Genomic DNA, 22,993 nt, shown 5'->3' on the forward strand with positions numbered 1-22,993 from the left:
CTTCACTGAAAATCAAGGCAATTGTGCTTGTCTAATTTGTAATGAGACGGTTGCCTTGTTTAAGGATTTCAACGTAAAGAGACACTACCAGACTAAACATGCTAACACATACAACAAGCTAACAGGAAGTGACCATGCTGAAAAAGTGAAGCAGCTCCAAGCTGCACTGGCATCACAACAGCGATTCTTCACGCCGGCCTGTGAGTCAAAAGAAAATACCACCAAAGCAAGCTACGAAGTGGCCATGTTAATAGCTAAACATGGCAACCCTTTTACTGAAGATACATTTATCAAAGACTGTGTTATGAAAATGGTGGAGAACATTTTGCCCTGAGAAGAAGCAAGAATTTGCGAATGTTTGCCTGGCAGTAACAGTGTGGCACTGAGAGTTGAGGACATGAAATTGAGTATTTTGAACGGCAATGTCTGTCACTATCAGCAGTGAAGAGCGAATCGAACATTTATGCACCTGGATTTATGGCACTTATTTTTATTAAACTCTTGAGTAAGATTTGGTTATTACTGTTGATGTTATGAACCTGTAGATGTGACAAACTATTACTTTCTGAAAGATATTGTAAATGACGAGCAAAATTCACTTGTTTTAAGATTTAATAACAGACAACTTTGCATTACTTATAACTCCTGTTTAAAATGTTCTTGAGGCAAAGATATTTTTAAACTCATGTAAATTTAAGGTATTTCATACAGTTTGTTCAATGTTATCTGACTCTCCAGATATGAATGAAAGGCAGAATTTGGGTTTTTAGAGTTGTTCTCATCTGCCTGAGTGGCTTATATTTGGTTATTTTGTCATTTGAAAAATAAAGATAATTGTGACAATGAAAATTGTTTTATAACGGTGTGTATTTGCATGAAACTTTTGTAGTTAAAAAATGTCCGAACAAACTATTGGCCCCCGGGCATCTTCACTTTATCAAATCTGGCCCTCTTTGCAAAAAGTTTGGACACCCCTGCCCTAGCATGTTGCCTAATATCAAGTCAGCCATCTTGCTGATTTTGCTGGACTTCTCCCACTTGTGGTTACATCACTTCCTGTTTCTGACCTTTTCTGACAGTCTTTTTTTTTTTGTATTTGTTTATCGCCCCACAAGTTGTCTTTTTTGTGGGCTCTAGTGTCCCGTTTTCAAAGTAGGCTTACAGGAAAGGGGGAAGGAGAGGGGGGAAGACATGTGGTAAACGTCGTCAGGTCCGTCGAACCCACGACAGCCGCGTCAAGGCCACGTTGCCTCTGAATGTGGGTCGCGCTAACCCCTCCGCCACCACAGCACACCCATTTCTGACAGTCTTAAAGGGACAGCAGCTATTTTAGGATGAAAGCCCAAATCACTCACTTTGTACTTGGTAGCATAATGGTTCAATACTTTTCACTAGGCTTTCCCGTGGTGTTTATCTCTAAGACTTGAGTGCGATGTTCATATGTTTCTTCAAGATGGCCCAGCTTTGAGTGGAACCTAAAGAGTTTGGAATTTTTTTTTTCACATTTCCAAAAAAAGTAAGTGGCAAAAAAGGACCCTTTTGCCACATCTGAAACCATTAGATCTAACCTTCAAGCTTCCTTAGTATTAGTGCAGCAAAGCCTTGATCAGTAGATTCAGGAGCTAAAAGAAACTCCACTAGGTTTCTTCATTTCTGGTGGCATCACCAAGATTTACAACAGACATCTGTTCTTGATGACTCACATTTTATTTATTGCAAAATATGAATATTTTATTTCTGACACCACCGTCTCCAGTACTTTATCACTTATGTATAGGCTAGCAGCTCATTTTGTATTGTTTTCTCAAAGTATGTGATATGCTGTGATCCACTATCAATGCGTCTCACTTGATCTCTCAGCTATCAGTTCCTCTTCTTTTAAAAAGTTCCCATTGTTGGCCTAATGTAATGTCCACAGATCTCCGAAGTGCCAGGTTCCTTCTGTCAGTGATTGAATAATACTCATTAAGTGTGTGAGAATGTTATTCCAGCCATTCTTTTCTGCCTTTGGGAGGCCCATTACAGTCTAATCAATAGTGTTACCCTTGGAAAGTTGCAAAACAATTTTTTTTCCATTTTACCGTACTACTACAATGATCGTCACCATTTTCATGATGCTCTAGCAGTGCCCCTATGTCAACTCAATTGCACTGTCCATCAGTTGCCAGTTTTGAGGACTTTTGGGAAGATAATTAGCATCAAAAGCAATAGACTACATCTTTAATTCTTTAATAATAATCCAACTCTGCCTGACTTTTTCCCATTGACCAACTGTGTGTATGCATGGCGATAGTGAAAACTTCAACTGTCAGACCTTTTGGTGAAGGAAAACGCTAACCTTTAACCTGTGGCCCTCTAATTACCTGCTCAGTCCTGTCCAACGCTGACAGGAAAGATGGCCACTCAGCTGGGTGGAGCAGATGATGATCCGTGGTGTGCAGGGCACATTGGCATGAACGCTTCTGAGGAAGAGATGAAAGAAACACAATGACTAATGACACAAAACATTTTGCTCCACTTTCAGTGTGACAAATGGGGCAGAACTAAAGCGCGTGAAAAAGGACGGTGCAGCTAGTAAAGCAGGATTTGTATTTGCATCAGCAGTTTCAAGTAGTTGCATTCACTGACTTGTGTCTGTGCTAACGAGTTTGAATTACTTTTGCTTCAAATGTACTGGACTGAGTGAAGCACAAATATTAGAGCAATATTTTGTCACTTGTAGGATGAAATCTGTCCGTACCGAAAAATTTCTGACGGTTTCACAGTAGTTTATTATTTGTGATACAGAAATATTCACTTGTTTTTCAATACAGGTATGTGGATTTGTTTGGCACCATTTGTTTTGAATCTTCTGGGACAAAATTGTACGTGCAAGATTGTTTTAAAGTGTAACTCAAAGAATACAATTTGTGTCTTGCACTTAAGAAATTATAGAGGTGTTTCATGATTGGTGATGACCGAAATAAAGATGACCCAAAAAGCGAATGGCAGCGTGGCATTTCATGGATTTATTTTGGTACTGAAACTTGACTTGACAGGTTGTAGGCATTCACCAATTTACAGACATACAAAAAACCCAGACCAGACAAAAACATGACTCGAGTTCAAATTCTACGGAAAACAGGTGAGAGGAATAGCTGATCAAGAGACACAGGTGAAAAACATGAGCTACATTAACTGAAAGGAGACTTTTATTACCAAGATACATGTAAACAAGAAATGAAATATGACATCTGAAAGACAACTGAACCTAAAGAACATAAATCTCCTTTACACCACCCCAAAATACTGACATCTTGAAAAGGTGTAACTGTTTTGTATTTGTGAAAGATTAAAAACAATCTTCAATTACTAAACTCCTATATGATTTTTCTCTCTGACTTTTACTTCTCGGTTGCAAGGCACAAGTACTTCCTGGAGCACAAACATTCCTTCCTGACATTTAGCTAGGAGTTATGTAGCCTGATGCAAACTGGCAAAAGTCAAACATTGGGAAGTTTTAATTATGTCAAACATCAGAAAAAAAATGCTGTTCTGAAGCCAAAAAGGACAACATATATAAAGCCAACCACAGCAATCAACTCATTTCTAGTTAAAGCTCGGTATACTCTAGCAGTAGTATTTTGCTGTTTAACAACAGCTAATTAGCAAGCTAATGTTCTATTAGCAGCTACACAGATTGTTTTGATAAACATTATATTACCATGAGACTAGCAAACATACCTTTAACTTGTTTTTATCCCCAAAATTTCATCTTCCTTTCTTCGATCACCGAAGGATTTGTCCTTTTTTTGCGACACTGGCTAGGCTGCATTGTATGTGTGGATGCGCAGTGCGCACTGCGCATTGCATGGCAGGAAGTTCGTATTGTCGTTGCATAACTTACCACTGCCTGAAGGGGGACCCCAAGACCCATTTTTACCCCCTCTTTGCCAACGTTTCTTTTTTAAAAATTCAGTTTTATAATGATATTGTGTGTTTTTGAAAAATCATATAGAAACCATTAAGGAAAACAGAACAAAAAAGACTTTTTTGTTCTGTTTAGTGTTAAATTCTTTAACACTAAGCAAAGGTAGGTAAAGGTGAGCATTAATATTGTTCATATTGCCTCTGGAGATAGGCGTCCTGGGTTTAGTGATCAAGACATAAATGGACAAAGGTTAGGATGACACATGCTAAAAATGAATAGAATTGGGTGTCTAAGTGGGGTAATTTTCACAACAAAACAAAAGCTTCCTTGATGTGTTCTGATTTTGTGACAGTCTATTTTCTTGTGGGAAATTTCCGCTAGTATAGAGACAAATATGTGTAGGGTATAGCGTTGTGCATATTTCCATATTAATGTCTAATCATCAGAGTTGATAGTTCCAAATAGATGTCTGCTATTGAGAAGTGATTAGTGTTGATTAGAAATCAGAGACAATACCGGAGAGAAGCTCCTTATCGTTTTATCAGTGTAGCTTTCACATGTCACACAGAAGTCAAAATGTGAGCAAGTTTTCACACAGCTACTAAATGAAGTTTAAAACAAATGTAGACACATTGTTCAAACTTGATAAGTTACTGCAGAACATTTACAATAGCCATAAGTGTTACTGGACGATGTACAGTCACAAAAACAGTCTAATGTTCTGTTGTGGAAAAAAACTATTTCCAAGCACTGTTCAGGTAAAATCACTCAATCAGGTTTATTCATGAATTGTGCACAACTCAGAGAGCTCACAGGACAATCAATAATGAAGCAAGTCTGAAACGGAAAGCTCTCCCAGGCAGAGACAACACATGAGTTTGGTACAAAGGGATAAGGGATCCAAAGCATGGGAATCAGACTGGTTCCCATGCAGCTGGGGAAAAACAACGTCCAACCTTGTGCATGTAACCCAAACAGCTTTAACTTGGTGGGAATATACAGAACTTAGAATAAACATATAGCAATACAACTAGCAGGTGTAACCTAACTGTAATTTTTCCACATCATGTTCATTTATAAAAATGTACAGACAAAGCCTAGTATTCATACCACATATATTTTGTAAAACATTTCTGTTATGGTAGCATTTTGTCTTCCTTACAGATGTTAACAGTGTTTCTAAATGCATTCGCTGCACAAAGCAATAGAAGAAACACAAAGACATGAAGTGAAAAAAAAAATTAATCAGAAAGTGAAAAAAAAAAGAAGTAATACATAAATCTACATTGTCAAAGAAATGTGGCGAGACACCACTTATGTGCAGCTTCTCGGGGGAAAGAAAATTTAGCAGCTATAAATGTAATCCAACATAAGACACCACTCAGCACAATGAGCCATATCCATATGAGCTTTGAAGAAGGTTCTTGTCCACTGACTACAAAATGAACTGTGCATTCAGAGCATAAAAAGCAATTTATACAGGAGCATACAGGAATAATATCACTTAAGTCATCAAGAGTTGTAGGAAAATATGAAGTCTCCACATCAGCTCAACTCGTTAATCTGTCAGTCATGACTTATAACAATGCTACAGACATGACAGAGGCTATGAAGCTGTCGGCTACTGTGAGTGGTTTGTCATAAACTATTTTCACCTCTTGAGATAACTTCTGAGGTAGTAACACATCAGTGAAGATGTATGACAGTGTCCCAAGTATATCTAACAATAACATTAGACTAAAATGTATTTTGACATTTAAAAAGATAATCATAAGATGATTGTTTTTGTCTCCCATGCAAACAATAATTCTGTAGCATATGATATCAAGCTGTAAACACTAAAAGCTTGTTACATCAGGATGAAATATCTGGGTAGTTGCCTTACAGGTTTTAGGAATATTTAGCTGAATTGTTCCCATTACAGGTTAATTACTTGGTTTAACCTGTAGGTTCTTTGGCCCTTGGTGCATTTTCATTAACCCCAACTTTAAATTCTTATTTCGTTTTACGTGGTATTTAAACATGGCCCATTTAAACAAATGACTTGCAGTAAAACTGTATCTTAAAAAGCAATTAGTACAGTCTGTTGGTGACTGAAGTCCAGGCAAGTGAAATCCGACTATCTAGATAGAAGACAGAAACAGTCAGCCATTTCTGCATTTGTGGGGTTTTTGCTTTTGCTAGCTCTCAGTTTAAGTTCGTTAAACCGTTTCATGCAATAATCTGCTTCATTTTGTATTTTTTATAGCAGCATTTTCAGGTTCAAACAACTGTGAAAACCTTCAGTCCTTTATGTCGCATATGTTGCATGTCTATTAGGATGAAGGGCATAGTGTTGCAATACAAGTTCTTGTTTTTTTAATTATATTTTTTTCAATACTTAAAAGTTGTTTGACTGTGTTGGACTGACATTTCAAGGCTGTATTCACAGTTCACTGAAATGCTGATCAGCAAAATTATTCAGAAGACAAGGCCAAGCTCACTGCCATATGAACCCTCCCGAAGCATTCCACATAGCTTGGTGACTGAATCTTCATCAGTGTCTCCATAAATGAAATCAAACATCTGGGTTCTGCGCCCTTGGGCAGTGTCCACAGAGAAAGTAGACTTTACAGTAAATGTGAGTCATTGCAACTTTTCTGGTCTGTTTTGTGCAATGAAAGCTTAAAATGATCAAGCAAAAGTGTTTGCTTGGCAAGTTAAGCAACACAATGTCGCTTTTGTTAGTTGATTTCCAACAGTATTGTGAAAAACATTGACATAATGATGCACAAGGTCTGTCACTTCAGCTTGCCTTTTTTTTATTATAAAACTTTGTTAATTCAAACACCTAAAACATACAAAATGTGTTGAGTTCATCTATAACTCAGTAAGAGACTAAATAATATTTTTATTAGGTGGTACTTATACAGAATCTTGCAGGAGTAACATACTGTCTGCAGTTTATATGACTTCTCTACAGTGCAACACTCATGGTGAGAACATCAAAATTAATGGAAGTTGACACACACTTCTATATATTTAAAATTTCCATTTCAAGTTTTGTGCTTTCAAGTCTGTTATGCTGAGAGGTTTGGTGTGGAAGAAGAAGTCAGAAAACTTTGCTGTACAGCAAACAATGCTGGTTTATTAAACCTCTAGCAACATAGCATAGTACAAATTGGCAGCGTTCTCATCAGTCCTCCTGCTTCATCAACCTGTCCACCTATATACTGGTTAACCCCGCCTTCTCAATTTATCGTGGCCAATCAAACTCCAGCTGTGATCACTGCTCCTCCAATAAAAGAGCTGGGTTTGAGGTGGGCCTCCTCTTTAACAGGTTCCCAAGATGGCTGCTACAAAGGACACACCCACAAGGTAACAAACATTTCACACAGGCAAAGATTCATTTACACACTGTAGAATTCAAAACATTAAAGAAAAACTTATTACTTCTTAAGTCTAAGCTTAGATTATATAGCATTAAATCTGTATGAATCCTACATTAATAATGTGTAGATATTGACATTATGTAGTAACATTTGGAATAATTTAAATGGTCACACAGGTATTCATGCGTGCACCTTTAGAGCTTGTAAATAAGTACGCACTGAACAAGAGTCTGATGTAAGTAAGGATCAGTCTTTCCAAGGTCTTACTGATATATGAAATGAAAGCTATGGGCTACAGTATTTATTGGTTGCATGAAGTTTCTTTCATGGTACAGTAACCAAGCAGGATGTTTTCCCCGAAGTGGGGATCCTGTTAAATAAAAACCAACTTTGTAGAATCTGTGATGTATTCCTTTATGCTTGAGGTTCCATTTAACAAATTTTAAAAATAGCATATCATAAAATTATATCAAAAATATTATTTATCATAAAAAATATTGTGTACACTTTTACAATCATTGCTTTTGCTAAGCATACAGGCAGCAGAAAAGCTATGAAACTAACTGCACATCCCTCACATCATTATGAAAGCGCTGCAATTAAGAGCAATTGGTGTTTATCAGTTTCCAGGTGTTGCTAAGACACTGTCAAAGGCTTCAGAGTTATGCTCTGCTCACCATTAACAGACACATCCATATGCTTGCTCTGAAAGGCTGCTGTCTCTGTTTTTTGCAATTATCTGATTTCTGCTTTGGGGCTGGCAGGGTAGCAGTGCAGCTGAAACCATGTTGGTGACATTTGCTTTAACTTTTCTTATTTGGAACATACAATAGATTTATAGTTGAACAAAAAAGACTATTATCCAACAAAATAATACCCACATATAAATGTAAATGCTTTTATTGTTATTACCAGTGAAGCATAAAGTCATTATGTCATTTATATTATAAAGCTGCGTCAATTTATTGACTAACAAAATTAAGTTATTTTTGATTAATTGTACCTATTTTCTTAGCTGTAGTATTTATCATTACCAATTAAAGTAAAAACATAAACATTAAAACTTACCAAGGAGACCTTTACAAACAAACAAAACAGGGATGTTCTGTTCTGACAATCTGAAAGCATTAACATTACCAGCAGAGTTATTAACAAATACATTTTCAAAAAAAGCTAAATATGCCACACATCAGCATTTCCCCTACAATTATCCAAGGGGGGTACCCCGCCCCGCCCTGCCAACGAGACCGCTTGCCCCCACACACAGCATGTAGTAATTGAAGGTGTTTCACAGTTAATATCATTGATGTTGTTAGTGAAACTAAGCATCACAAGGTTCTGTCATGAGCTATTTCTGTTCTTATGGTGAATTGACTATTTATAGCGCTCTTTCAAGCTCAGTTTACAATAGACGCATTGAACTGTGCGTGATGTTGTGCAAATCGAGCCACACTTGAGCTACCTCATTGCAAACTTTCAAAAGCGGCAACGCCAAAGTTGACGAAAGCAGGACAAAAACATGCACTCCTACTCTGTGGGAAGTGCGTGTGAAAACATGCTTCCGCTAGCAGACAGAGAGACACAGAAAAACAACTGGTAAAAATATCTGCATCTTTTAAATGTGCCAAATTTCATTTTCATTTTTGTCAAGAAGGTAAGAAGAGAGATTGGTACTGACAATCTGTAATACAATTAGAAAAATGAGGAGGAAGACGAGCATATCATAGTTTTTTTAATTCTTCAGAGTTATAAAAGTTCAACCTGAATCAGCAGCTTTCGCTGAGTTACTTCATCTGCATTTACTTCAGACTGAAAGAAATGTGAATGGATGTTGGGGAAAAAAATCACAGTAAAACTAGGAGAATAAAAATCAACTAGAACCAAAACAACTGTAAATGGCTAGAAACGGTGGCTTAAAAAGAGACTTGTCTTTGTCTTCATAAAATCAATTTATGAAAAGTACTTTGGAGTTTATTTTGTTTGACAGAAACAAACTGTATTAAACAGTCTGAACATTCTTTAAACTAAATATCTCAAAGCGTCTCTTCATAATTGTGTTGTTTTTTGATCAGTCACTGTTCTTAACTCTTTGTATGAAAGACTGTGTCACACTCCCCTATGGGAGATACACAACCTACACAATTGTGACAGACCAATCCGACATATCAGGCAATCAATACATGGACAATAAATTATTAAGAGAGGGATGCTGGGAAGTGGGACAGCAGAATGAAAGGAAACTGCAATAAGGTATTTATGTCAAGCTAAAGAAATAAAAAAAATAAGAAGTCTGTCACAACACAACTGCAATTTCCCCAAAAAAATATCAGATACTGCTTGATGTTTGTTGTAGGTCATCTTTGTGGGAGTGCTAAATTGATGGAAAGTGCATTTGTCACACTGAACAAGTACAGACCACCACTGTACAATTCTGGCTAAAGCTGTAGTCGCACCATAAATATGGGCAATCTTAGCCTTATTATGTTCAACTTGTGAATAGAAATTCACTTTACCATTCCTCAAAAGACAGTCTGAAGGTTAGAAAAATGATTGTTCATCTTGCTACTTGTTCGGTGTTCTTTTCGTTAGCAATCTCCTTTGCAGAAATACAGAGAAACTATTCCAACAATTAATCATTAAGTCTCTCTATAAACAAAAGCAATAAGCTTTAAACCAAATCAGTTTGACTGAATGAATACTTTGAAAATGTAAACACATAAATTATGACAATTTGACCTGTTTTTTTTTTTCTTTTTCATTGTGGCTTGATTCTTTTATTATCATGTAAAAAGCCTGCTGCTTGCAGAAATCTTAATCAGTGCTGTTTTAAGAGAACATGGGGCAAATAACAGCATTACGCTGCCTTTGACAAAGCTCTTAGACAAGGGCTGATCTTTTTGATTGCTCTTGCAAGAAAAATGTATCCCCCTGACAAGATGCTTTCTCTGCCCTAATCTTTTTCCCATATTCTGCCTTCACATCCTCATTCTCAACTACTTTGCTGTTTTTACATCTCTTTTCTTGTTGCCTTTAGTAATAGTTTTTCTGTTTCATTTCACCCTGGTCTATTCATTCATCTTGCTTCATTACTTTTCTCCCCCCCAGTGGCTCTTGTTTTGCCTTTGAAATTTACACTTTACAGTGTGAAAAGAAGCGGTCCTTCTCTGCAAGTATTGGTACCCAAGAGGCCCTTCCAGTGTTTGGACAGAAGTGTGACTGTTCCCATGTGTGTGAAAGACAAAGAAAGACAGCAGAGTGTTCACGAGTGAGTGACGGCGTGTGCGTGTGTAGGCTGAATGTCCCTGCAAACACGCAATTAGGGGAAAGTGCATGTCGTGTGTGGACATGAAGGGAAGTGACGGTGACGGTGAGCATGTGTGAGTTGGTGTGTGTTTGCGTGACATCCATCAGTTTCTCTCTGACTGTGAAGGCGACCCACAGAGCAGTGAGCAGGCAAGCAGCAAACCCCCCGCTGGAGAGACAGTGAATGAGCAGGGCAGATAATGCCCTTTTATCTTCCCCAGCAACCCTCCCAAACTCCCACCATCGCCTCCCTTTCCACCTGCTAACTCGCCTCCTCCAACTCTGGCAAACACACAAACTGCAGCTTCCTCTTCACCAGAGGGAAAGCTTTAAGTTGGATTAAGTGGTGTTGGAGGCAGCTTCGCACATCGTAAGATGCATGGATGAACAAATGTACAAACCCCCACGACACATAATTTTTGATTGTAGCAGAAAAGTCTACAATTTGGTTTGGGTAAATTAGAAAAGCAACTTCACTGCATGTTAAAAAATAATTTGCAATAATCTTAAAAATAAAAATAGAGATGAAGGGCAACACACAGATGAAAAGGGTCCCGAGCTACTCACAAATCATGCTGATATTGTTCATTTGAATTAACAATATTAGACCTTTTGCATCACCACAACTTCAGAGGATGTATAACCTGGAAAATTTGTGAAGGTGTCAACATTAAGTCATAGGATGAGAAAATAAAAAAATATGACAATAACACTACATTCACAGAATAAGAAATAAAAACACAAAATCTCACCTAAGGTGCCAAAGTGGCTACGGCTCGACCTGCGTTCGGGAGGTCGGCCGAAGTCTTGGTCTCACAGAGTGCTGCCTATTCCACTCAGCTCCTTCAGACTAGCGCCAGCAATAATTAGCAAAAACCTGGTGGAACTGTGCATCTACTGAGTTAGTTATACAAGCTACTTCAAAGTGCAACACTGGTAAAAACATTGTTAAAGGCTTAATGGAGAAAAGTTGTGATGGCGTTGTTAAAAAGACAGAGGCCCAATTTCAAGGCATTACATTGCAAAGTCAAGTTTCTTTTGAGTTAGGCTTGATATGTACAGCTTTTTTACAACACATGACAATTACATAGTTACTTAGTTGTGTTAAAATGGCACTATGTATAACATGCATAACACTGCCCCTTTAAACAGAGGAACAAGACCACCATCACAACATTCTCTGACATAGGACATGCTACTGAACAGTGGTGGAAACCTGTAATTTCTTGTAAATCCTCTGCTGTCTTGAAAACATCATTGATGATTTGGTTCTGATCCAGTTCAGTCCTCAGTACTATTGGCCATGAAGCATAATACAAACTGGGCTGCAATTAATTTGAGCCAACCTACATTATTAGTTGCAGACTGTTGGATTCACTCCTCCCATTCCACTAGGGGGCTCTGTAGTTGGTACGGGAGGGGAGGTGAAACAAGAGAAGAAGCTTATGGCAGGCCAGTAATGCACTGAGACTGCCGTTAGCTGAAGCTAACAAGCTGAAGCTACAATAAAATCACATCCTACTGGCGTTCATCAGTGCTGCCCAACGTGGTGAGTTATATTAATGCTGTAAGCTGTGGGGAGAAGAGTTTTGTTATCTGTTATAAGCGTGAGCTTAGTGAATTTGCTAGAGCTAATTAGCAGAATGCTAGCTGTGTTTGCTGCACTGTGATATTTGAATGCCGATGTTTATTATATGACGAAATGTTCTAAGAGTAAACTTTGCCTTATAACCGGTTAGTCAAGTCAAGCCTAACTAATAAATCTGTTTAAGTTTGTGTTTATTGAATACTGCAATACTAAGTGTTGATGTTTTGTTTTTACTTTATTTACAGTTTAACCGGACGGCATGTCCATGTAAAAGCACTCGGCAATAAAATTAACAACAACAACGACTATCTTATGTTCTTTGTAACACAGACAAACTAGCAAATGGTTTTAAAATTGTACCAGACTAATAAAAGGCTTAATACAATCTCAAAGACGATCAGCCACACACAGTGTAAGTGGTCAGTGTCAAACCAGGGAATCTGTGGATAAAGTTAATTGCTTCAAATCTGATGATGCTAAAAATCATCTTATTGTATCAGATATCAGATACAAAACTCCCCAGTGCGATGTGTGTATGCATTATGTTTTTATATATAGGGGAGAGCGGGGTATTGTGAGCCATTTTTTACATTTGTTTCCCTATAGGCAAGGTAAAATGATGTATCAGTAAAATGTAAACATTTCCTATTAATTTGGGATGTTTCCTAGCTATGGAAGTTATCAGAATATCGTCAAGACAAAGGACAATGAAAATATGATTGTTTTAAAAAAAGTGGTCCTGTGTCTCACTTTACCCCAGATCAGGGGTAAAGTTAGACAGACCAGAAAAATCAGTGGGGTAAATTGAACCATTTGGGGGTAAGCTGATACACTTACGTTTTCCACTTTAATACTACCATAACACATGTTGTAACAATTTTAATCCTGACTGACAACCTAACCTTCAAAAACAAAAAAATGTCAGACTAGGATCAGTGTTATGGAGATTGGTTAATTATAGTTAGCACTTGAAAGTAACCCAAAGTATTAAAATGTAAATCAAATACAACATAATATACTTCAAAATGTTTTAATTAACATTCACAGTGTGAGAATCATAACACAGGACCTTTACCTAGTATCTGGGTGTCAAAAGCAAAGTACAAGCAGAACCAGCTAATGCACAGTCTGGGTCTCAGAACATGGACCCATAATCGGAACCAGCTAGAACAGTGGTTCTCAAATGGGGGTACGTGTACCCCTGGGGATACATGGAGGTACTGCAGGGGGTACGTGAAGCTTTTCAAAATATCTTTAAAAAATCAGTAGGCTCCTCATAATAAGTCTTGGGAAAAATTATTTTGTGAAAAGTTCGATAAAATATAAATGTGTGTTCATGTACTGAATTTTATATTCAGTATTTAGTTTCAATATCCTTTAAAATAAAACGGTTTGACTGGTTTTATACCTTCCTGGTGGTCACCGTCTTCTGTTTTTCTTTTTTGTTTAACCATGCAATGTTTGCAATATGGATGTATTTGTCAGGTTCACTGATATAAGTTGTTTGGCTTTAATAAATCAGACAGTGATTTTACAGCACTGTACCCCTTTTTAATTCCAAAAATGTTTTGCCCGTGTCAGGGGGTACTTGACTAAAAATATATTTTTAAGGGGGTACATCACTGAAAAAAGTTTGAGAACCACTGCTCTAGAACAATGCATGGAAGGAGCAGAGAGTAGAAAGGTACTCAACTTTTTCTACTACTTTTACACGACTTCACAGGCCCTCGCATACAGGTGCTGGTGCGAGGGCTTTCACAGGCCAGGGCCTTCACATGCCTTCGCATCCAGGTGGCGGTGCGAGGGCCTTCACAGGCCATCGCATCCAGGTGGCGGTGCGAGGGCCTTCACAGGCCAGGTCCTTGAAGGATCCCTGGCCTTCACAGGCCCTCGCGTCCACGTGGCGGTGCAAGGGCCTTCACAGGCCAGGTCCATGAAGGATCCCTGGCCTTCACAGTCCCCTCGCGTCCACGTGGCGGTGCGAGGGCCTTCACAGGTCAGGTCATTCAAGGATCCCTGGCCTTCACAGGCCCTCGCGTCCACGTTCGGTGCGAGGGCCTTCACAGGTCAGGTCATTCAAGGATCCCTGGCCTTCACAGGCCCTCGCGTCCACGTTCGGTGCGAGGGCCTTCACAGGCCAGGTCCATGAAGGATCCCTGGCCTTCACAGGCCCTCGCGTCCACGTTCGGTGCAAGGGCCTTCACAGGCCAGGTCCTTGAAGGATCCCAGGCCTTCACAGGCCCTCGTGTCCACGTTCGGTGCGAGGGCCTTCACAGGCCTTCACATTACCACGTGGCCGTCTTATTCAAGCACTTCTGAAGGAACAGCCTGCGATGTCATCGATGACATCACGTTCGTTTTGTCGGTCTGATGTCATCAGTGACAGTCAGGGACGGACGTGATGTCATCGCAGGCTGTTACCTCAGAAAAAATGGTTTTTATACCTATGTTACATGTCTCAGCTGTATTGAAACAGTTGTAACAATTGATGTTTGTTTTGTCTCTTCTTCTCCTTTCTTCCGAGTGGGAAGCCTGTAAACAAGAACAGCTTTAGCGAACGAAGAAAGACCGCCGTTTTCTTCCCCAAACTCTGTCTGTTTTATTACAAATTGTGAAAATCATGAAATCATGCAATCATACATTGAACATTCCTTTGTGCATTCATGTCCATGTGTCCTTCCGTTGCTCCAAAACAACCATATTCCATCTACTTCAATAAACAACATCAGCCCCCACCAGCTGTGACAGCATCCATGGGCCAAATCAAAACAATTCAACAATCGATTTAAATCTTACAGATTTACATAAAAAGAAAACTATTCCTCAAGTTCAGTGAAATTGTAAGGCTACTAATTTATTTAAATTGTAATAACTCTGAAAAATGTAATCATATTATTAGTTCTATAATTTAATATGGGCATATTTAGAGGACTAGATCTAGCTTAAGCTAGTACAGTAGAATCAATTACAGGGTAGTAGGGGAAAACTGGTAACGTCTATAATAAATGTTTGAAACTGATGAGAACTGATTTCCGGTACATGTAACAGAGTAACTTTAACACTTCCTATCAAAAGATAACACAACCCGTCAGGATACCACCGAAATCTTAATAAGGTTGGGTCGGAGAGTGTATCGAAGTTTAGATACATGTAGCAAACTTCTATAACGGCTGTTTTACGACCGTTATAGCTACAAACCGTAATTATGAAACAAAATCACTCTTTTTCCCTCGAACGTCTAAACACGTCTAGCAAGTAATTACGAAATCAGCACCGAATGAACTTGTAAATTTACATTTTAGCGGGGACAGTTTCCACCAGCTTCACACTACTAACCTGTAAACAAGAACAGCTTTAGCGAACGAAGAACGACCGCCATCTTTTTCCCCAAACTCTGTCTGAGGCACAAGGGGGAAAGGGGCGGGGCTCCTCACTCTAGGTCTCCTGGTGAAACGCTGTCTATAATTTGGCTCTAACAAAACTGGAAACATCAGTATGAGACCTGAAAGAGCGTAGGGACACCCTAGAGCAGTGGTTCTCAAATGGGGGTACGTGGAGGTACTGCAGGGGGTACGTGAAGCTTTTCAAAATATCTTTAAAAAATCAGTAGGCTCCTCATAACAAGTCTTGGGAAAAATTATTTTGTGAAAAGTTTGATAAAATATAAATGTGTGTTCATGCACTGAATTTTATATTCAGTATTTAGTTTCAATATCCTTTAAAATAAAACGGTTTGACTGGTTTTATACCTTCCTGGTGGTCACCGTCTTCTGTTTTTCTTTTTTGTTTAACCATGCAATGTTTGCAATATGGATGTATTTGTCAGGTTCACTGATATAAGTTGTTTGGCTTTAATAAATCAGACAGTGATTTTACAGCACTGTGTACCCCTTTTAATTCCAAAAATGTTTTGCCCGTGTCAGGGGGTACTTGACTAAAAATATATTTTTAAGGGGGTACATCACTGAAAAAAGTTTGAGAACCACTGAGCTAGAACACACTACAGACTGGGGCTCAGAAAATAGGCTTATCATAACCAGCTAGAACAGCTCGGGACTAAGGACAGAGGCTGGACACACCTGGATTAGAACATCAGCCTCATACTCAATGACAATGCCTACTCTACATTCCAGCACTGAAAGTTACAGGGAAAGGTGAAGAGTTGCTCTCTCCGTGTGGTTCCTCCAGGCCTATTAGGTTGAGGCAGCTTTTTCACAACATCACCTTTAGGAACATGTGCCACATCATTTTCTTTTATAACAAACGTGGGTCTCTCCCACTGTTTGTTTCCCTGGATTCTTCTGAGGAATTGTATAAGGACTTTGTCATCCTCAACATTCTTAAAATTACCCCTTAGTGTGAGTGTATTTTTAGCATTAAATAATCATTTTCCTTAACATTAACCATGCCAACATAACGGAGACTCCTGTGTTTGGTGGAAAAGTTAACTAAGACAAAGTCACCCACACTCAAATCTGTGTTTTCAGGATCACTTCCCTCATCCTCAGAGCTCTCATCATCAAGTTGAACAGGGACATCACTTTCCTCAGAGCTGCTTTCTATGATTTTCCTTTTGGGTGCTTTCTTTTTCAGTTTTCCCTTTTCTTTGCTATTTTGCTTTTTCCGTGCAAGTTTCTTTTGCCTCTCTTCATAAGCCTTTTCTATTGCCTGCTTCTCCGGGGTATCTGTTAGGATGGCCGTCTTCACACGCTTTCTTTTGGTTTGTACTCTGGGGGGACATTTGGGAAATGGTAGAATTTCAGGAAGAGACACACATTCATGTCGGCTGGGAACATCTGAGTCTGCTGGCGAGGCACATCCATGTGGACTTCGTGGAGTGGATGGATTGCATCAGTGACTGGTCATCTTCAGGATGTGGACCATGCTGATCTTCTGAAGTGGATGAATCAGTAGATGCAGGCTGCAGCTCAGGGTTTGGCCGGTCTGACATCATGGATGGTGCAAATGCTTCCTCAGGGAAAATGTCTCTTTTATACGGGAAAATCCCAGTGGATTTAAATCCTGAAATGATATGCCTTGGTGTTACTGCTGACAAGAAGGCCTCATTCACAAGTCCTGCAATCTGGTAGATGGAGACTGTTTTGCCAGGGTTAGATCTCATCCACCCATCAAGAGCTTGGTTGTACATGGTCTTGAAAGGGCCATACACGGTTACGTCAAGAGGTTGCATGTGATGGGATGTGTGAGGTGGAATGGTGAGCAGAACAATACCGTTGCTCTTTGCTTTTTGTACTGCCTTGAGTGAAATGTGAGCTTTGAGATTATCAAGGATTAGCAGAATGGGACGATCAGGAGTGCACTGAATGTGATGTATCAGGTGATCAAGAAACTCAGGACAGGTGTCTTCATTCATCCATCCTGTTCTGGTGGAGGCACCTTTGGCTCCTGGAGGTGCTCCTATCAGGAAGTCATCCTTAAACCTAACTCTGGGGAAGACAAACATAGGAGGTATGGCATTCCCAGCAGCATTCACTGCACACACCACAGTCACTAGTTCTCCCCTCTCAGATGATGTGATAGAACCAACTTGCTTTTTTCCTTTCTCTGTCACAACCTGAATCAAGATAGAAAGTCTAGAATCAGGGACAAATGTACAATCAGTAGGTTGCTATTGGTCTAAAAGTACATTGTATTTAATTTCATTCCATTCATTTTTCCAGCTCACAGGTTCACTGGTTATTATCACAATCCTCTCAATATTAGTATGGTGCTCTCTTGTATATCATGTGTTGCTTACCTGTCGTGGCTTTTGAACTGTAAAGACGCCGGTTTCATCTACATTGTAAATCATGTGTGGAGGGAATGTGTGCCTGTGAAAGAGGAGAGGCAAAAAAAAAAAACCTTATCAGAATTCAAAACAAATCTTACGGGTAAAGCTAACTTAAAACATTTGCAACTAAAAAAGTGTCACCTGTCCATCACTACAGCCAGATTGTCGAAAAACTCCCCTACTGTAGTTTTATTGAAGGCTGTAGCCCTTCCCAGGGATGTTGCCTCTGGAGTTCGGACAGAGAGATGGCAACGTGCAAGAAACCTTCGAAACCACTCTATTCCTAGAGAGTAGATAATTTATTATTATAAGATTATTATTTAGCATTATTATTTAGCTTGTGATCACTTGCACACCCTAGCATACCTGCACATTGTTTCTCTGTCCAATTGGCTGGAACAGGGATATTGTTTCTCTTTGCGTATTCAAATGCCAGTTCACGGCACTTAACTAGAGGAAGGCCGTGGAACTGGTCAGCTAGTTGTTTCAAGTGTTTAGCAAGCTCCTCCTCCATCTCATCTGTGAATATTCTCTTTGCCTCAGCTACTGCACTCCAGGCTACTGATTTTACTTGCCCTTTCTCTTTTTTCTTTATGAATCTTTGTAGGGTTGTCTTGTCAATATTTCTGTCCCTTCCAGCTTTTCTTAAAGACTTCTTTCCTTGCCTGACCTCAGCAGCTGCACTCTCCAATTCTGCGAGGGGTGTTTGTCCCCAGGTTGTTTTCCTGGTGTACTTTCTTGGCATGATGGCTTATCTACAATGGTTATGACATAAAAATTAAACAGATGTAATGTAATATTACACTAAATATGTTTAAGACCAAACTTAAATTGTACTTCATGATGGGGTAACGTAAGACAGTGTATCACATTACCCCACGGCATTTGTCTCATTTAACCCCACAGCCACCATTTTATAAAAAACAACATCTCTAGCAAGTCAGGCTAATCTTGAACTAGCATCAATCACATGGTTGTATATGTTGGAAGTTCATCAACATGCATGATATAAATTTTTCTACCTGAATTAATTTGCTTTGACACAATAGTTAATTACATTTATAGCCAGAAAATTTACTTTCACGTGCAAAAAACACATTTTTATGAAAAAAACATACGTACCACAGCAACAGCACCAACTTCACCTTCCTGGCAAGGGGAGAATGGGAGGGGCTTGTAAATATAATGGTCACATGACCATAATTTTGTTCCATTGCCTAGATATAAGGGGTGTCTCACATTACCCAATGTCTCACAATACCCCGCTCTCCCCTATGTATGCGTGTGTGTGTGCTTGCATCTGTATGCCATTATCTTTGTCATTAACCACAATAATGGGCCTCAATGTGGGCACCTCAGGCTATGTTTTGAGGATCACCATGCACGCAGTAGCTGTCTTCAGGCCAGCGCCTTCGCCTAATTGGGAAGGGAATAGTTGTGGAGTGGGCGATCACACCAAAAGCCCCTAGCTCATTGACACAAGGTTAAAGACCCATTAACCTGGCCAGCAGAAGAATTGAGGAGGGGACAAAAGGGAAACTGAGTGGAATGGGAAGAGTGAAAAAGAGAAAGGCACACAGAGGGAAACACAAAGGCTCTCATTATTGTCACAACCTCTGACTCCTCAAGAATCACTAAAAATACCAATGGAAAGTTTACATTACAAGTCTTTAATCTTTTTTCACAGTACATTTTGTCATTGCCATCTACCCTTTAACAATTATCTTAGTCTGAAAGGTGAATGCTCTGCACCTTTTTTTCTTGGTTCCACAGAAGTCAGAGCACAGATCAAGGAATGACTTAAGATAATATTTGTCCTTGTTCATGTTGCAACCTGGAAGCTTACAGTATTTGATAGTCATTATAGCTAATTAACAGGCTAAGTACCCTCAGCACAAAAAAGCAATAAAAATCTCTTTTGTCTTCATTTTGCATTCAACGATTGTAGAAACAGATCCAATAAGTATATGTGGCATATCTGTGTTTGATGGGGTCATGGCCCAACAGCTTTCAGCTGCAAACAAGTGAATTCAGTAAATCAACAAATATATCTTTATATATGTAGGAGTGTGGAACATTTCAAACAACATATGTAAATATTTTCCAGCCTGATTTTTGTGCTTTTTCATAGATTACTGTACTGAACATGGAGCTAACTCCCTGTGCAATACAAATACATTACAAAAGAATAAATTTGAATATGAATTTGTTGACGCCTGGATTCTTATACCTGAGTTTAATGCTTTGTGGGGTTGGCTTCTTGCCACCCTGATGTAATGTCATTTCACAGTTGGGAAATGATTGGTTTGCTTGGGATAGATGTAAATAATTGTTTAGACTCAGTTGTTAAAGAAGGAGTATGGTGCAAAAATTACTTCTTTGAGTGTTATGTTATGTTATAGTGTTATTCCCTTATCAAAAACATACCCAAAGTGTTGCTTTGACTTACTCATGCATATTTGACGATTCCTTGAATGTCCCATGGCAACCACTTGGTCTTAACGCCAGCTCCTGCAATGCGCCACATATTTTCCCAAAGTTCTGCTTTGGAGCTTTGGTCCCCAGCTGAGTTCCTGTGGAAGAAAATCCACAAACTCTGCATCACTGTGATGTTTTAGGACAGGGACAAAAATGCTCATCTTAATAGGAGTGGTGAGGTACTGTTCTAGTCCAGTGGTTCTCAAACTTTTTTCAGTGATGTACCCCCTTAAAAATATATTTTTAGTCAAGTACCCCCTGACACGGGCAAAACATTTTTGGAATTAAAAAGGGGTACAGTGCTGTAAAATCACTGTCTGATTTATTAAAGCCAAACAACTTATATCAGTGAACCTGACAAATACATCCATATTGCAAACATTGCATGGTTAAACAAAAAAGAAAAACAGAAGACGGTGACCACCAGGAAGGTATAAAACCAGTCAAACCGTTTTATTTTAAAGGATATTGAAACTAATATATATTGAAACCTGCGATGTCATCGATGACATCACGTCCGTCCCTGACTGTCACTGATGACATCAGACCGACAAAACGAACGTGATGTCATCGATGACATCGCAGGCTGTTCCTTCAGAAGTGCTTGAATAAGACGACCACGTGGTAATGTGAAGGCCTGTGAAGGCCCTCGCACCGAACGTGGACGCGAGGGCCTGTGAAGGCCAGGGATCCTTCATGGACCTGGCCTGTGAAGGCCCTCGCACCGAACGTGGACGCGAGGGCCTGTGAAGGCCAGGGATCCTTCATGGACCTGGCCTGTGAAGGCCCTCGCACCGAACGTGGACGCGAGGGCCTGTGAAGGCCAGGGATCCTTCATGGACCTGGCCTGTGAAGGCCCTCGCACCGAACGTGGACGCGAGGGCCTGTGAAGGCCAGGGATCCTTCATGGACCTGGCCTGTGAAGGCCCTCGCACCGAACGTGGAGGCGAGGGCCTGTGAAGGCCAGGGATCCTTGAATGACCTGACCTGTGAAGGCCCTCGCACCGAACGTGGACGCGAGGGCCTGTGAAGGCCAGGGATCCTTGAATGACCTGACCTGTGAAGGCCCTCGCACCGCCACGTGGACGCGAGGGGACTGTGAAGGCCAGGGATCCTTCATGGACCTGGCCTGTGAAGGCCCTCGCACCGCCACGTGGATGCGATGGCCTGTGAAGGCCAGGGATCCTTCAAGGACCTGGCCTGTGAAGGCCTGTGAAGGCCCTCGCACCGCCACGTGGATGCGAAGGCATACAGGTGTGAGCACCTGTATGTGAGTTCAGTACCTTTCTACCATTTCTACTCTCTGCTCCTTCCATGCCTTGCTCTAGAGCAGTGGTTCTCAAACTTTTTTCAGTGATGTACCCCCTTAAAAATATATTTTTAGTCAAGTACCCCCTGACACGGGCAAAACATTTTTGGAATTAAAAAGGGGTACACAGTGCTGTAAAATCACTGTCTGATTTATCAAAGCCAAACAACTTATATCAGTGAACCTGACAAATACATCCATATTGCAAACATTGCATGGTTAAACAAAAAAGAAAAACAGAAGACGGTGACCACCAGGAAGGTATAAAACCAGTCAAACCTTTTTATTTTAAAGGATATTGAAACTAATTACTGAATATAAAATTCAGTACATGAACACACATTTATATTTTATCAAACTTTTCACAAAATAATTTTTCCCAAGACTTATTATGAGGAGCCTACTGATTTTTTAAAGATATTTTGAAAAGCTTCACGTACCCCCTGCAGTACCTCCACTTACCCCCAGGGGTACACGTACCCCCATTTGAGAACCACTGTTCTAGTCAATCCGCCTGGTATCTAGGATTGCATAGGGACAGAAGCTCCTGGCAGAGAAGCTACAGGGATGTAACAATCCACAGCTAGAGATTTAGCAGCCGAGTTTGTTAAAATTACTCCAAATAATTTTGCCATTTAGATGGAATGCCTTGACAGGCATCCAGCAACCATGCCTGTGAAGGAGGTAGGTGATCAAAGACTGCAGACCTGTGAGAAGAGGAGGAATGAGAATGATGTGGGATGATGCATCTACATATAGTGACTGAATATAAAAGAGTGCCAAAAATCTGCACAAGGATGTGCACACAGCAAAAATGCAGGAGTAGTGCTTTGAGTTAAGAAAACCCCAGAACATCCCCTGGTTGTTCAAGGTCTCTGCAGCCTGGATGGAGAAGAGAACATGGCACTGATAAAAACCTCTGCCCCTGAATTGATTACGATTATGTTGTTCGAAGTCAAAAGAATGACAGTAAAAGGTGAGTGTTTTGGGAATAAGTGGGCAGCAGCGTAATTAGAGGAGTGGCTAAAATGTAGTTCCACTCCGGAACCGAAGTTAACATTATGACAACATTATAACTTCATGTAATGTTTGCACATGTAGTTCCAAACAGTCAATTTTCCATCCAAGGGACAAAGGCCAGAATGCAAAACACACTGAAACCATTGCATCACTCATTGGCTCCCAGCCTCCACTTTTAAACACACTGACCCTTGACACATTTACTTTTTTCCAGTTTGGTTAC

This window comes from Xiphophorus maculatus, chromosome 12 (genome assembly GCF_002775205.1).
Source record: "Xiphophorus maculatus strain JP 163 A chromosome 12, X_maculatus-5.0-male, whole genome shotgun sequence".
In the NCBI taxonomy this organism is placed as follows: Eukaryota; Metazoa; Chordata; class Actinopteri; order Cyprinodontiformes; family Poeciliidae; genus Xiphophorus; species Xiphophorus maculatus.